Source organism: Papio anubis, chromosome 7 (assembly GCF_008728515.1).
Source record: "Papio anubis isolate 15944 chromosome 7, Panubis1.0, whole genome shotgun sequence".
Lineage (NCBI taxonomy): Eukaryota > Metazoa > Chordata > Mammalia > Primates > Cercopithecidae > Papio > Papio anubis.
Window position 1 is genome coordinate 52,466,238 of NC_044982.1, and position 16,700 is coordinate 52,482,937.

The window sequence follows — 16,700 nt, forward strand, 5'->3', positions numbered from 1 at the left end:
GGCCTTTCAGTTCTTGGTTCTGGTCACTTTTGAAATTCCCGTCCTCAGGTGTCTGTGAGAAACTCTGTATTGTTATAATTATTTACCCATATTTTATTTTGTTTGTTTAGCAAATGAAACTTAAGTTGGAGTCGGTTTTTTGTTACCAACAACTAAAATGGTCTCAGGGATGGATGTTTTGGTTACTGACTTAAATAGTGTTTTAGATTATCTGGGGATATTATTTATCATATTCTCTCCTTTACTTCCATAGATTAGAAATTGGCCATGCCTAGTGCCATAAATTTAATTTTGGTACCCTAACACAAGCTTGAGAAAGTTTCTGCATTCCCTTGTTAATTTCTAAATTTTCATCATGATTAAGAATGCCCAACATTGTGTCTCATCAGAAAGTGTCTAGATCCTGGGTGTGTGTATGTGCATATATGTGTGTTGTGTGTATGTGTGTAAAATACCTGGGATTATACTTTATTCTTAGGGGATTCTTTTTTGCAGAAAGTTCTAAATACTTGTCCCTCCGAATGTGCTCAGCTTTGCCTGTGCCATCACCAAGCAGTCAGAATCACACTGCAGCTTCCAGGACAAAGAAAAGTCCAGATAGAGGGAGGATCCCTCCTGTTGTCTCTGAATCGCATCTCTGTTTGGCTTCCATGGCCAGATATTCTGAAGTAGGTAAGCCAAGCAAGGTCTTAGAATCTTCAACAAGTTTCACAGGCCCTTAGCTTTTAATAGCAGCCATGGGATGCCATATAAAGAGATTCAAATGGATATGATCCCTAGAGCTTAACTATGTCTTCTTACTCCAAGAAGTGTCTTGGTAAATACAAGAAGTTTTGGAATATTATGAAGCCACTAAAAGGAGGTAGATCTTATGTGAATATGGGTAGATCCTATACAAATATGGGAAAGAGACCAAGGCAAACGAATAAAGCAAACTGCATAAAGACATATATACTTATATACTACATAAAGACATATATACCCATAAGTATATGGGTACAAAAAAAATAAAAGACATATATACTTATGGGTTTGTACCTTTTAAAAATGTAGATATCTGCTTTTATGTATAGAAAGCTTTTGAAAGAATACATGAACTTTTATTAAGGTTACCTCAGGGGAGTGAGTCTTTGAAAGAAATTTTTAAAATCTTTTATGCTGTTTTTGTTACCTACAGCCAAAATCATTTCAGTGAAGAAAATTTGGACGAGATGGATATTGTAGTTAATGACTGAAATAAGTGTTTTAGATCATCATTGTAAAATTTTTAAAAATTCGGCTTCTCATTAAAAAAGTTTGAACAGTATAGAAATTTATATAGAACAAAGGAATATTTCCCCTCTCCTTATCTCTCACCCAATTCTCTCCTATAAAAGGGACTTTTACTTTTCATGCTGTACTCCTCTGCCTGTTTTGTTTATTTGTTTGTTTTTACTATGACCACACATAACTTTCATATACAATAATCACAATTCACTTTTCTAGGTGCTTATTAAGACTTGTGGAATCAGAAAGTTTGGGGATAGAGGCTAGCCATATGTATTTTAAAATAACTGTCTGGGTGATTCTGATGTATATTCTTGTTTGAGAATCTCTGGTGGCTAGGATCATTTTCTATACCTTAAATGCCAACATGTCCTCAAATAAAATTTTAAATGTTTGATCATAGAGGGGGCCACTATCTCTAAGAATCTGGGGAGCTTTACAAGCATGAATAAATGAAAATTTACAAAAGAAGGGCCTATCCCATAATATTCTGAAGACTAAGTTGTTGAACTGACTGTACTAAGTAGTAACTGAATCATGATTTCACCCTAGGCAAGGACAGCAACTATATGGTTTGTATATCTCCATTTGTCACTCCAATGTCCACTGCAAACATTGCTAATCAATTTTTATACTCTTTCTTACTAAGTTTTTACATATCTCAGAATCGTTTTTATCATTACTCATCATCCCAGGTAACGGCCACCTGTCCTTGAACTGGCATTCAGATGAAATCTATTGTAGTGACCTTCTATTTGTGATCCTTCTAGCATCCTTTCCCCAACTTTTTCATAGTACAAAACCCTTCTTTCCTATGAGTAACCCATTCCATATGAGTTTGATATGACTGACTATTCTCCTACCTCTAGCTACAGGAGTGGAAATATCACCTAAGTGGGCCTAATAAATCAGAGAACCCATCCCACAGGCCACACGGGTTGATGCAGGGGTGGATACCAGACCAATAAATTATTCCTCCCTGGAACTTTCTGCGGGAGTTCTTTGGGGGGAAATAACCAAAACAAAACATATTTCTGTCTCCCAGTGTATTAAACTTATATAGAATTTGAGTCTTCAGCTTCCAACAGTGACTGTGGTGATATGGAGAGAACCTGTCAAAGAAGTAGGAAATGAGACAGAGCCCTGATATTGCCATTTTGATCCATGATTCAAATGTACTTGAATCCAGATTAATCCTCTGAATCCTTTGCTCTTGAGAGCTAATAAATTATCTTAATTTGCCTACATTTGTTTGAGTTAGGTTAATGCAACATGCAATCAAGAATCTTCACTAATTTCTCTTCTTTCTCCCTGGGTGTGAAAATCTGTTCCTGAAATTTTTTTCTAATTCTTTGTTCTGTTTGCGAGTCTTCGTGTTTCTGGGTTTGGTTCCTATAATTGTAAATGGGACACTCAAAAGCCAGAAGAGGTAGGGGATGATTGCTGTGTTGTTGTTATTGTCATTGTTAAGGTAAAAGCAAGAAATGCCAATTGTAAATACATAGTATTAGAATTAGAATCTTGACAGGCAGTGAGAAGAACTATTGACCAGATTATTCATAGAAACATAGAATCTTAAAGGAAGACGAAATGTAAGCAATTTAATATTTTTATTTTAATAAGAGGAATCTGAGACCTAGAAGGTTAATCCATTTGTCCAAGGTCACAGAAACAAGCCTGTAATCCAGGTCTCCCTGGCTTTATTTGGTGCTCTTTCACTGCATTGTGACCCCTTTATTCATACTGGGGCTAAAGCAGTCAGACTGGGTCATAACACAACTAGATATGAAGTTCAGAATTTGCTAATGTCACAGAGAGGAGGAATATCAATAAGTGAACAATTAAAAATCAGCATTTAAAACAACTGCACTATAATAAAGTAGCACAAGAAATTAAGTAGATCATGTTAAACATAACCTCATACTTAAATAAGTAAAAGTTTTTCTATCTGTGATCTTAAGTCCAGATTTCTCCAGTCTTCCAAATTTGTTGTCCTTACTTTTCAATATTGAGAAAAAATATATGAATGTTTTCTTTCAGCTCCTGCCATACTAAATACATACTGATAGAATAGTGGTTTCTTCTTAAGTTGAAGCACTCGTAAAATAATTATACAAATAAGCTATTTGTGGGACATTTGCAAGTAAATATAGATTATTGGTGGTTCACAAAAGTCCATATTTGTATCTTGAGATTTTTTTTTTCTTAACTCCTTGCATTCCTGAAGAGATATATGACCTGTAAAGTAATGAATCATTTCATTCCAAATACATAGAATCATGGAATTTGGGGTGAGAGGGTTATTTAGAAACTGCTTAAGTCCAACATTTATTGATGAGGAATCCAAGACCCAGGAAGATTAATTGACTGTATGTAACCTTGGACAAGGAACTCTTATGAATCCTTCCATAATGTCACCTGAAATTAATTTTTTTCTTGTAAGTATCTAAGTAATATTAAACTGTTTGAGTACTTAAGCTAAAATATATTTCCTTATCTTTCCACTTCCCTTCTAACTACTCTCTGAAAAGCAACAATAATTATTCCAAAAACCTTTTTGTCTTATTTACAGTCTGATGTTAGAGGAATATCATAATTCATATTCTCATAAAACATCTTTGTTTCATATCCACCTAACTTTAAAAGGTTGTGTATGTGTAGCAAAGAACTTGGTCTAATTGTCTCCCCATATTAACATATACAGAATTCCAGAACAGTCTGAACACATACTCATCATTGTGTTTCAGGTTAGTAGTGATCTGATTGATGAAATTAAGCATGCCAAACACATGAAAGGCTTGGGTGAGGGTCACCTTGGGATGCAGCAAGCACCCTGGGTCACCAAACTTCAGAAACAGACTAAAAGAAGACCTCCCCTTACTCCACCTTGGAGGGGAAGTCAGCTGTTTAATGGAAGGAAAACAGTTAGAAAATACAGCATCTTAATCCAAGAAGAGTCAAATGGAGGAAACAGGTGTCCATTATTTAATTCTGTATTTTCCACTCTTTCAGGTAGAAAAGAAAGATTTGTGGAGAATTGTAAGCCTTATAGGTCCCAAGTTATTTATCTTCCAAGCCCTTGCTTGAGAGCAGATCTTCATCTACAGAGAGGAGAGTCCCCGACCCAAGGCTCAAGAGAGTTTCACCCAGTAGCTTCTAAGTGCTACAAACCAGAGTCTAGAGTTTTGGGGTTTTTAAAGAAAAGTTAAGCTGCTTTTTCATTCTTAAGGAAACTTACATAAGCACTCAGCTTGTAAAACCAAGAAGGCTTTTTCTTTGGACAGTGTCAATTCACTGTTATGTTTACTGTATGTTATAGATTTTGCTAGATATGAGGTCTACATAAATTAAATTTCACATCTTGGAATTTATTTTAATAGATAAATAGCATAAAAGTGCAGTAATGAATACAGAAAGGTATTCCCTGTAGCATTTATTATGATAGCAAAATGTTGGCATCACCACCTGAAGAACTATCAATATGGGATTTGCTAAATAAATATTTGTATCCACACAGGAAAGAATTATGCATCCTTTTTTAAAAAGAATCCTATGAAAATTTGTTGTTTTTGTAATTTTCAACTGGATGAGATGGCATAGGTAAAAAACTTCAAAATATGTGCTTTCAGAAAGCAGTTTTATTGGGGAAGGAGTTAATCATAAAATGCTTTTTATCTTTTTTGTTTAAACTCCTTCTGGATAAAGAGGTTCTATGCTGCAACAAGGCCAGCTGGGATTCCCAAATAAGAGACTGTTTCTTTAATGTTTATAAGACTGACCAACGTAAGTCGTTAAATCAGGGAGGACCCCAGCTGGACATAATTATTCTGTATGAATGGGGACCTAGTAGACTGAATCAAGTTTAGCATCTGCCAGGGCATCTTGCTGCAGACTGTATATTGTGGAATATTTGATTCAGGACATTGAAAATAAGAGGCATTCATTTGGAAACAAAAATGAACCTATATGTAGGTTTACTAAAATCTGTCTTTGCCCATATGTTGATTATTACAACATGCATAATGCAGATGAAGTCTTCTTAAGTTAGTAGTAGTTTATAATTAATAAGCTAGTCAAATCTTGGATATCAAGGGAGAAGTGTCACTTCAGATTCTGGGCTCTGTTTGTTTTCTCTCTATCCCTAACATTTGTTGTCTGTCCTTAGACTTTATCCTTCCTGGATTCCCATCTTTTTGCTGTAGAATCTCTCACATCCTTTCTGTACTTTCTTAAAGACCCAATTATTACAGAACATGGTTTTTACACTCTCAACTATAGAAAAGTTATATGCAGCTGCTGCCACCAGGATTTCACTATTCTTTTTTGACTGCTATAACTTGTGCATTACTTTACTCTGTGTGGGCATGGCAAATCTTCACTCATTTGTTTATTCATCGAATATTTATGGAGCACCTATTTTGTGCCAGGTTCTTTTGTACAAAGAATAAGATTTGGTTTGTGCCCTTGGGACTTTATATTTCCAGTAAGAGAAGCAGAACTTTATACTAGTAATTCTAATGGAATGTAGTAAGTACAAGGATAAAGATATGCATTAAAAAAAATATGTGCATGCTGTGTACCTGGAACACAGAGGAGGGACCCTTAACCAGATTAGGGAAAGAGAGGCCTGAATAGCATCCTAAAGGATGAAGATAGGTAAGCTGGGAGAGAGGAGGTTCAAACAAGCATTGAACTCCAGTAAATGATATGTATTCTGACATACTTGATGGGAAGAAGTGTACTGATAACTGCAACTGTGAAATGCATTAAAAAATAAGATGCATTAAAACTAAAAGTAGGCGATACCATTCAGGACATAGGCACAGGCAAAGATTTCATGATGAAGATACCAAAGCAATCGCAACAAAAGCAAAAATTGACAAATGAGATCTAATTAAACTAAAGAGCTTCTGCACAGAAAAATAAACTATCAACAAAGTAAACAGACAACCTAAACAATGGGAGAAAAATTTTGCAAACTGTGCATCTAACAAAGGTCATTATCCAGCATCTATAAGGAACTTAAATTAATTTACAAGAAAAAACCCATTAAAAAATGGGCAAATGACATGAACAGACACTTCTCAAAAGAAGGCATACATGCAGCCAACAATCATACAAAAAAAAAGCTCAACATCACTGATCATTGGTAGAAGGGGGTGGCACCAAGATGGCCAAATAGAAACAGCTCCAGTCTGCAGCTCCCAGCGTGAACCATGCAGAAGATGGGTGATTTCTGCATTTCCAACTGTGGTACCGGGTTCATCTCACTGGGGCTTGCCAGACAAGTGGGTGCAGCCCACGGAGCAGGACGGGGCTTCGCCTCACCCGGGAAATGCAAGGGGTCAGGGAATTCCCTTTTCTAGCAAAGGGAAGCTGTGACAGATGGCACCTGGAAAATCGGGACACTCCCACCCTAATACTGTGCTTTTCCAATGACCTTAGCAAACGGCACACCAGGAGATTATATGCTGCACCTGGCTGGGAGGGTCCCACGCCCATGGAGCTTCACTCACTGCTAGCACAGCAGTCTGAGATAGAACTGCAAGCTGGCAGTGAGGCTGGGGGAGGGGCGCCCGCCATTGCTGGGGCTTGAGTAGGTAAACAAAGCCGCCTGGAAGCTCCAACTTGGTGGAGCCCACCACAGCTCAAGGAGGCCTGCCTGCCTCTGTAGACTCCACCTCTGGGGGCAGGGCATAGCTGAACAAAAGCCAGCAGAAACTTCTGCAGACTTAAACGTCCCTGTCTGACAGCTTTGAAGAGAGTAGTGGTTCTCCCAGCACAGAGTTTGAGATCTGAGAATGGACAGACTGCCTCCTCCAGTGGGTCCCTGACCCCGGAGTAGCCCGGAGGTGTCAGGTGGGGCAACTGACACCTCATAAGGCTGGGTGCCCTTCTGAGACGAAGCTTCCAGAGGAAGAATTCAGCAGCAACATTTGCTGTTCTGCAGCCTCTGCTGGTGATACCTAGGCAAATGGGGTCTGGAGTGGACCTCCAGCAAACTCCAACGGACCTGCAACTGAGGATCCTGATTGTTAGAAGGAAAAATAACAAATGGAAAGGATATCCACACCAAAACCCCATCTGTAAGTCACCATCATCAAAGACCAAAGGTAGATAAAACCACAAACATGGGGAGAATCCAGAGCAGAAAAGCTGTAAGTTCTAAAAATCAGAGCACCTCTTCTCCTCTAAAGGAACACAGCTCCTCGCAAGCAATGAAACAAAGCTGGATGGAGAATGACTTTGACCAGCCAAGAGAAGAAGGCTTCAGATGATCGGTAATAACTTTTCCGAGCTAAAGAAGGATGTTCGAACCCATGGCAAAGAAACTGAAAACCTTGAAAAAAGAGTAGACGAATGGCTAACTAGAATAAACAGTGAAGAGAAGCCCTTAAATGACCTGATAGAGCTGAAAACCATGGCACGAGAACTAAGTGATGCATGCAAAACCTTCAGTAGCTGATTTGACAGCAAGTTCACAACTTTTTTGAACACATTAAAGTGCAGAAGTTCGGCTGGACCAAAATTTGAAGAGAGACAAGGGTGGATGTGACATGAGCACTAGCTTACTGGGATATGGTTCTACTGAGCAATGGTAAGATTAAGTTCAACCAGGGCAAACACTACATTGACGGAGGCTGAGTGCAGCCAGTTGCGTATACATCTGTAAGAGAAGCTTGAAGGTTCTGGAGGGCTATAAACATAAGGAAGCCTACATATTCCTGCCAGACTTTTCTCAGTGAACCCACTGGGTGCTCACAGAAAACATTGGGAAAGTTTCCTTGTGATGATGAAGCAAGGAAGAACAGCAATCACCATGAGGAGGCTACTAAACACTACCAGGACCCTCTCTCTTCATCTCCTTTTATGGAACAAGTCTCATTCTGGGACAGGAAAGACAAAAAACACTCTTTCCTGATTTGTTGAAAACCCATTGCAGTTTTGGGAATAAACGAAAAAAAAAATCCTCTACCTCTGCAGGAGAGGCAGAAATACAAACTGGGCTGCACATTAGTGAGAAGGACACTTCTGAAATCAAGGAACATGGTTCTTGCCTAAGACTGAGGTTTAATACAATAACTGAGAATGCCCCATTCCCCTCTGCTAGACTAACAGGCTTTAAGTAACAAGCAACTTGCAAGAGAGCACTCTCTTTAAGGCAAAGTTTAAGGGGAAGACTGAAAACTGAAGGGGAGCAAACATTGAAAACACCCATCTGGTAAACCAATGCAAAAAGTATCATTAGAAGATTTGGGATCCTCTGGGGCACTGAGGGTTATATAGCAACAATAAATCTCAAACCCAGCCAAATTTCTAATTAGATGAACACCTCATGGCTCCCCACCTCTAATTTTGGAGGAAAGAAAGGTGTGCCCATTTCCAGGGATAAAAACTATTGACCTCAGTTCTGCTGTCCTATACAAGATGTTGGCTTTCAACAAAATATTATGAAACATACAAAAAGACAAGAAAAAAAAAAGCTTCTAAGAGGCAAAACAATCATCAGAACAATGTCAGAACCAGACACAGATATGACAAGATATGTTGGAATTATGTGATAAATAATTTAAAAATAACTATGATAATATGCCAAAGGCTCTGATGGAAAAAAATGAATAACATGCAAGACCAGATGGATAATTCAGCAGAGAGATGGAAACTCTAGGTAAGAATCAAATGGAAATGCTAGAAATGGGAAATATGGTAACAGACACAAAGAAAGCACGTAATACATAAATTCAAGAGTGTCATAAAGAAGATAAGTAAACTTGAAGATAGATCTATAGAAATTATTTATCTAAAATAGGAAAATAAGTGGGGACAAAATGGAGCAGAGCATCCAAGAGCTGTGGAACATTATACAATATAATATATGTGAATTAGAATTCCAGTAGCAGAAGAGAGAGAGAGAGAGTATAGGGCAGAAGAAATGTCTGAAGAAATAATGGCCAAGAGCCAGGATCAGTGGCTCCTGCCTGTAATCTTGGTGACTTGGGAGGCTGAGATGGGAGCATTGCTTGAAGCCAAGAGTTCGAGATCAGCTGGGCAATGTAAAGAGACCCTGTCTCTAAATTTGTTTTTTTAAAAATTAGCCAAGTGTGGTGGCATGCACCTGTAGTCTTAGCTACTTAGGAAGCTGAGGTGGGAGGATCACATGAGCCAAGCATTTCAAGGCTGCAGTGAGCTATGATTGCACCTCTGTGTTCCAACCTGGGCAACAGAGTAAGACTTTGTTTCTTAAAAAAAGAGAAAAAAATAATGGCCAAGAATTTTCAAAAATTAATAATAAATACCAAATTACAAATAAATGTTTCTAAAGCATCCAAGATCATCAAGTAGAAGAAATACCAAATCAAACAAAACACAACAAACACCTATACATATTATATTTAAACTGCTGAAAACAAAAATTGGAAAGTTGGGAAAAGATATGTCCTGCAAGCACAATACATATGAAAACTAGTAAGGCTAAATTATGATTGGATAAGGAAACTACAAGATGAGAAGTATTAACAGAGATAATGAGTGGCATTTAATAAAGATAAAGAGACCAATTAATCAAGAAGACAGCAATATTATATGTGTATGTCTCTAATATCAAAGTTTCAGAGTACATGAAGAAAACTTTGACAGAATTAAAGGGAATATAGACAAATCCACAGTTACATCAGAGATTTCAACAGCTCTCTTTCCATGATTGATAAAATAAGCAGAAAGAAAACCAGTACAAATACAGAAAATGTAAATAACAATTTCAACGAATTGAATTCAGTTGACATTTGCAGAACATTTCAACAACAATAGCAGATTACATCTTCTTCTTAAATGCACATGAAACATTCACCAGAGGCTACCACAAGCTGGGCCATCAAACAAGTCTCATAAATTTCAGAGGCTTAAAATTATTCAGAATATGTTCTCTGAAATGAATATAATTAAATTCATAATAAATAGCAAAAAACTGTCTAGAAAATTCCCACCTATTTACAAATTAAATGGTATACTTCTAAATAATTTATGGACCAAAGAAGATATTACAAAGGAAATTAGAAGATATTTTGAGGGAGGTTCCAAGATGGCCAAATAGGAACAGCTCCAGTCTACAGCTCCCAGCGTGAGCGATGCAGAAGACGGGTGATTTCTGCATTTCCAACTGAGGTACCAGGTTCATCTCACTGGAGCTTGTTGGAGAGTGAGTGCAGCCCATGGAGTGTCAGCCAAAGCAGGGCGGGGCATCACCTCACCCTGAAAGTGCAAGGGGTCAGAGAATTCCCTTTCGTAGTCAAGGGAAGCTGTGACAGATGGTACCTGGAAAATCGGGACACTCCCACGCTAATACTGTGCTTTTCCAATGGTCTTAGCAAACACCACACCAGGAGATTATATCCCGCGCCTGGCTTCGAGGGTCCCACGCCCATGCAGCCTTGCTAACTGCTAGCACTGCAGTCTGAGATTGAACTGCAAGGCAGCAGCCAGGCTGGGGGAGGGGTGTCTGCCATTGCTGAGGCTTGAGTAGGTAAACAAAGTGGCCAGGAAGCTTGAACCGGGTGGAGCCCACCACAGCTCAAGGAGGCCTGCCTGCCTTTGTAGACTCCACCTCTGGGTGCGGGGCATAGATGAACAAAAGCCAGCAGAAACTTCTGCAGACCTAAACGTCCCTGTCTGACAGCTTTGAAGAGAGTAGTGGTTCTCCCAGCACAGAGTTTGAGATCTGAGAATGGACAGACTGCCTCCTCAAGTGGGTACCTGACCCCCGAGTAGCCTAACTGGGAGGTACCACCCAGTAGGGGCCGACTGACACCTCATAAGGCTGGGTGCCCTTCTGAGACGAAGCTTCCAGAGGAAGGATCAGGCAGCAATATTTGCCGTTCTGCAATATTTGCTGTTCTGCAGCCTCTGCTGTTGATACTCAGGCAAATGGGGTCTGGAGTGGACCTCCAGCAAACTCCAACAGACCTGCAACTGAGGGTCCTGACTGTTAGAAGGAAAACTAACAAATGGAAAGGACATCTACACCAAAACCCCATCTGTACGTCACCATCATCAAAGACCAAAGGTGATAAAACCACAAAGATGGGGAGAAACTAGAGCAGAAAAGTTGAAAATTCTAAAAATCAGAGTGCCTCTTCACCTCCAAAGGAACACAGCTCCTCACCAGCAATGGAACAAAGCTAGACGGAGAATGACTTTGATGAGTTGAGAGAAGAAGGCTTCAGATGATCAGTAATAACAAACTTCTCCGAGCTAAAGGAGGATATTCGAACCCATGGCAAACAAAACTGAAAACCTTGAAAAAAAGATTAGACAAATGGCTAACTAGAATAAACAGCATAGAGAAGACTGTAAATGACCTGATGGAGCTGAAAACCATGGCACGAGAGCTACGTGACGCATGCACAAGCTTCAGTAGCTGATTTGATCAACTGGAAGAAAGAGTATCAGTGATTTAAGATCAAATGAATGAAATTAAGTGAGAAGAGAAGTTTAGAGAAAAAAAAGTAAAAAGAAATGAACAAAGCCTCCAAGAAATATGGAATGATGTGAAAAGATCAAATTCACGTCTGACTGGTGTACCTGAAAGTGACAGGTAGAATGGAATCAAGTTGGAAAGCACAATATAGGATATTATCCAGGAGAACATCCCCAACCTAGCAAGGCAGGCCAACATTCAAATTCCTGAAATACAGAGAACACCACAAAGATACTCCTCGAGAAGAGCAACTCCAAGACACATAATTGACAGATTCACCAAAGTTGAAAGGAAGGAAAAAATATTAAGGGCAGCAAGAGAGAAAGGTCGGGTTACCCACCAAGGGAAGCCCATCAGACTAACAGCAGATCTCTTGGCACAAACTCTACAAGCCAGAAGAGAGTGGGGGCCAGTATTCAACATTCTTAATAAAGAATTTTCAACCCAGAATTTCATATCCAGCCAAACTAAACTTCAAAAGTGAAAGAGAAATAATATCCTTTAGAGACAAGCAAATGCTGAGAGATTTTTGTCACCACCAGGCTTGCCTGACAAGAACTCTTGAATGAAGCACTGAACATGGAAGGGAAAAACCAGTACCAGCCACTGTAAAACCATGCCAAATTGTAAAGACCATCAATGCTAGGAAGACACTAATCAACTAATGAGCAAAATAACCAGCTAACATCATAATGACAGGATCAAATTCACACATAACAATATTAACCTTAAATGTAAATGGGCTAAATGCTCCAATTAAAAGACGCAGACTGGCAAATTGGATAGAGTCAAGACCCATCAGTGTGCTGTATTCAGTAGACCCATTTCACGTGCAGAGACACACATAGGCTCAAAATAAAGGGATGGAGGAAGATCTACCAAGCAAATGGAAAAGAAAAAAAAACAGGGGTTGCAATTCCTAGTCTCTGATAAAACAGACTTTAAACCAACAAAGATCAAAAGAGACAAAGAAGGCCATTACATAATGGTAAAGGGATCAATTCAACAAGAAGAGCTAACTATCCTGAATATATATGTACCCAATACAGGAGCACCCAGGTTGATAAAGCAAGTCCTTAGAGACCTACAAAGAGACTTAGACTCCCACACAATAATAATGGGAGACTTTAACACCCCACTGTCAACATTAGACAGATCAATGAGACAGAAAGTTAACAAGGATATCCAGGAATTGAACTCAGCTCGGCACCAAGTGGACCTAACAGACATCTATAGAACTCTTCACCCCAAATCAACAGACTATACATTCTTCTCAGCACCACATCACACTTATTCCAAAATTGACCATATAGTTGGAAGTAAAGCACTCCTCAGCAAATGTAAAAGAACAGAAATTATAACAAACTGTCTCTCAGACCACAGTGCAATCAAAGTCAAACTCAATATTAAGAAACTCACTCAAAACTGCTCAACTACATGGAAACTCAACAACCTGCTCCTGAATGACTACTGGGTACATAATGAAATGAAGGCAGAAATAAAGATGTTCTTTGAAACCAATGAGAACAAATACACAACATACCAGAATATCTGGGACACATTTAAAACAGTGTGTAGAGGGAAATTGATAGCACTAAATGCCCACAAGAGAAAGCAGGAAAGATCTAAAATTGACACCCTAACATCACAATTAAAAGAACTACAGAAGCAAGAGCAAACACTTTCAAAAGCTAGCAGAAGGCAAGACATAACTAAGATCAGAGCAGAACTGAAGGAGATAGAGACACAAAAAACCCTTCAAAGAATCAATGAATCCAGGATCTGGTTTTTTGAAAAGATCAACAAAATTGATAGACTGCTAGCAAGACTAATAAAGAAGAAAAGAGAGAAGAATCAAATAGATGCAATAAAAAATGATCAAGGGGATATCACCACTGACCCCACAGAAATACAAATTACCATTAGAGAAAAGTATAAACACCTCTATGCAAATAAACTAGAAAAATCTAGAAGAAATGGATAAATTCATGGACACACATACCCTCCCAAGACTAAACCAGGAAGAAGTTGAATCCCTGAATAGACCAATAACAGGTTCTGAAATTGAGGCAATAATTAATAGCCTACCAACCAAAAAAAGTCCAGGACCAGAAGGATTCACACCTGAATTCTACCAGAGGTACAAAGAGGAGTTGGTACCTTCTGAAACTATTCCAGTCAATAGAAAAAGAGGGAATCCTCCCTAACTCATTTTATGAGGCCACCCATCATCCTGATACCAAAGCCTGGCAGACATAACAAAAAAAAAGAGAATTTTAGACCAATATCCCTGATGAACATCATTGCAAAAATCCTCAATAAAATACTGGCATACTCAATCCAGCAGCACATCAAAAAGCTTACCCACTACGAACAAGTTGGCTTCATCCCTGGGATGCAAGGCTGGTTCAACATATGCAAATCAATAAGCGTAATCCATCATATAAACAGAACCAAAGACAAAAGCCACATGATTATCTCAATATATGCAGAAAAAGCCTTTGACAAAATTCAACAGCGCTTCATGCTAATAACTCTCAATAAACTAGGTATTGATGGGATGTATCTCAAAATAATAAGAGCTATTTGTGACAAACCCACAGCCAATATCATACTGAATGGGCAAAAACTGGAAGCATTCCCTTTGAAAACTGGCACAAGACAGGGGTGCCCTCTGTCACCACCCCTATTTAACACAGTGTTGGAAGTTCTGGCCAGTGCAATCAGGCAAGAGAAAGAAATAAAGGGTATTCAATTAGGAAAAGAGGAAGTCAAATTGTCCCCATTTGCAGATGACATGATTGTATATTTAGAAAACCCCGTCATCTCAGTTCAAAATCTCCTTAAGCTGATAAGCAACTTCAGCAAAGTCTCAGGATACAAAATCAATGTGCAAAAATCACAAGCATTCCTATACACCAATAACAGACAAACAGAGAGCCAAATCATCACTGAACTCCCATTCACAATTGCTTCAAAGAGAATAAAAATACTTAGGAATCCAACTTACAAGGGACGTGAGGGACCTCTTGAAGGAGAACTACAAACCACTGCTCAGCAAAATAAAAGAGGACACAAACAAATGGAAGGACATTCCATGCTCATGGATAGGAAGAATCAATATCGTGAAAATGGCCATACTGCCCAAGGTAATGTATAAATTCAATGCCACCCCCATTAAGCTACCAATGACTTTCTTCACAGGATTGGAAAAAACTACTTTAAAGTTCATATGGAACCAAAAGGAGCCCACATTACCAAGACAATCCTAAACCAAAAGAACAAAGTTGGAGGCATCACGCTACCTGACTTCAAACTGTACTACAAGGCTACAGTAACTAAAACAGCATGGTACTGGCATCAAAACAGGGATATAGACCAATGGAACAGAGCAGAGCTCTCAGAAATAATACCACACATCTACAACCATCTGATCTTTGACAAACCTGACAAAAACAATAAATGGGTAAAGGATTCCCTATTTAATAAATGGTGCTGGAAAAACTGGCTAGCCATATGTAGAAAGCTGAAACTTGATCCCTCCTTACACCTTATACAAAAATTAATTCAAGATGCATTACAGACTTAAATGTTAGACCTAAAACCATAAAATCCCAAGAAGAAAACCTAGGCAATACCATTCAGTCCATAGGCATGAGCAAGGACTTCATGACTAAAACACCAAAAGCAATGGCAACAAAAGCCAAAATGGACAAATGGGATCTAATTAAACTAAAGAGCTTCTGCACAGCAAAAGAAACTACCATCAATGTGAACAGGCAACCTCAGAATGGGAGAAAATTTTTACAATCTACCCATCTGACAACGGGCTAATATCCAGAATCTACAAAGGACTTAAACAAATTTACAAGAAAAAAATCAATCCCATCAAAAAGTGGGCAAAGAATATGAACAGACACCTCTCAAAAGAATACATTTATGCAGCCAACAGACACATGAAAAAGTGCTAATCATCACTGGCCATCAGAGAAATGCAAATCAAAATCACAGTGAGATACCATCTCACACCAGTTAGAATGACGATCATTAAAAAGTCAGCCATAAAAAGGTTGAGTTCATGTCCTTTTCAGGGACATGGATGAAGCTGGAAAGCATCATTCTGTGCAAACTATCGCAGGACAGAAAACCAAACACCACATGTTCTCACTCATAGGTGGGAATTGAACAATGAGAACATTTGGACACAGGGTGGGGAACATCACACACCAGGGCCTGCCAGGAGGTGGGGGGAGCAGAGAGGGATAGCATTAGGAGATACATGTAATGTAAATGATGAGTTAATGGGTGCAGCACACCAACATGGCACATGTATACATATGTAAGAAACCTGCACATTGTGCACATGTACCCTAGAACTTAAAGTATAATTTAAAAATAAATAAATAGATAAATAAAAGAATTCCCAGCTTGAAAAAAAAGTTATTTTGAACTACATGATAATGAAAGTATTTCACAGTTGTAGGAAACAGCTAAAGCAGTGCATAGAAGGACATTTATACTTTTAAATGTTTATATTAGAAAAAATGCTTAAAATAAATGATCTACACTTTTACTTTAAGATGACAGAAAAAGAAGAGGAAATTGAACCAAAATTAAGAAGAAATGTGAAAACAATACAAGAATGAAAAGCAATTACATAGAAAATGGACAGAAAATAGAGAAAAGTAACAAAGTCAAAAGTTTTTTCTTTGAAAATGTTAATAAAATTGATTAAAATATAGTAAGACAGAAAAAAAAATGTACAAATCATGGTTGTCAGAAATGAAAGAGAGGTCATCACTACAGATCCTAGAGGCTTTGAAAAGATAGCAAAGGGGTATTATGAACAATTTTATGCAAATACCTTTGAGAACACAGATGAACAATACATCAGAAGCAATACTTTATACCTGGAGGTATTGTAGAAATTATTAACATCATCACAAAGTTGAAAGATACA

The 16,700-nt window shown here is 38.4% G+C and overlaps 1 protein-coding gene across 4 annotated transcripts in view; it reads left to right on the top strand.

Annotated features, from left to right (window-relative positions):
• The window catches only part of BMP4 (bone morphogenetic protein 4), a 255,091-nt gene that overhangs the window by 166,064 nt on the left and 72,327 nt on the right, over nucleotides 1–16,700 (top strand). The gene's annotated exons all lie outside the window — the stretch shown is intronic.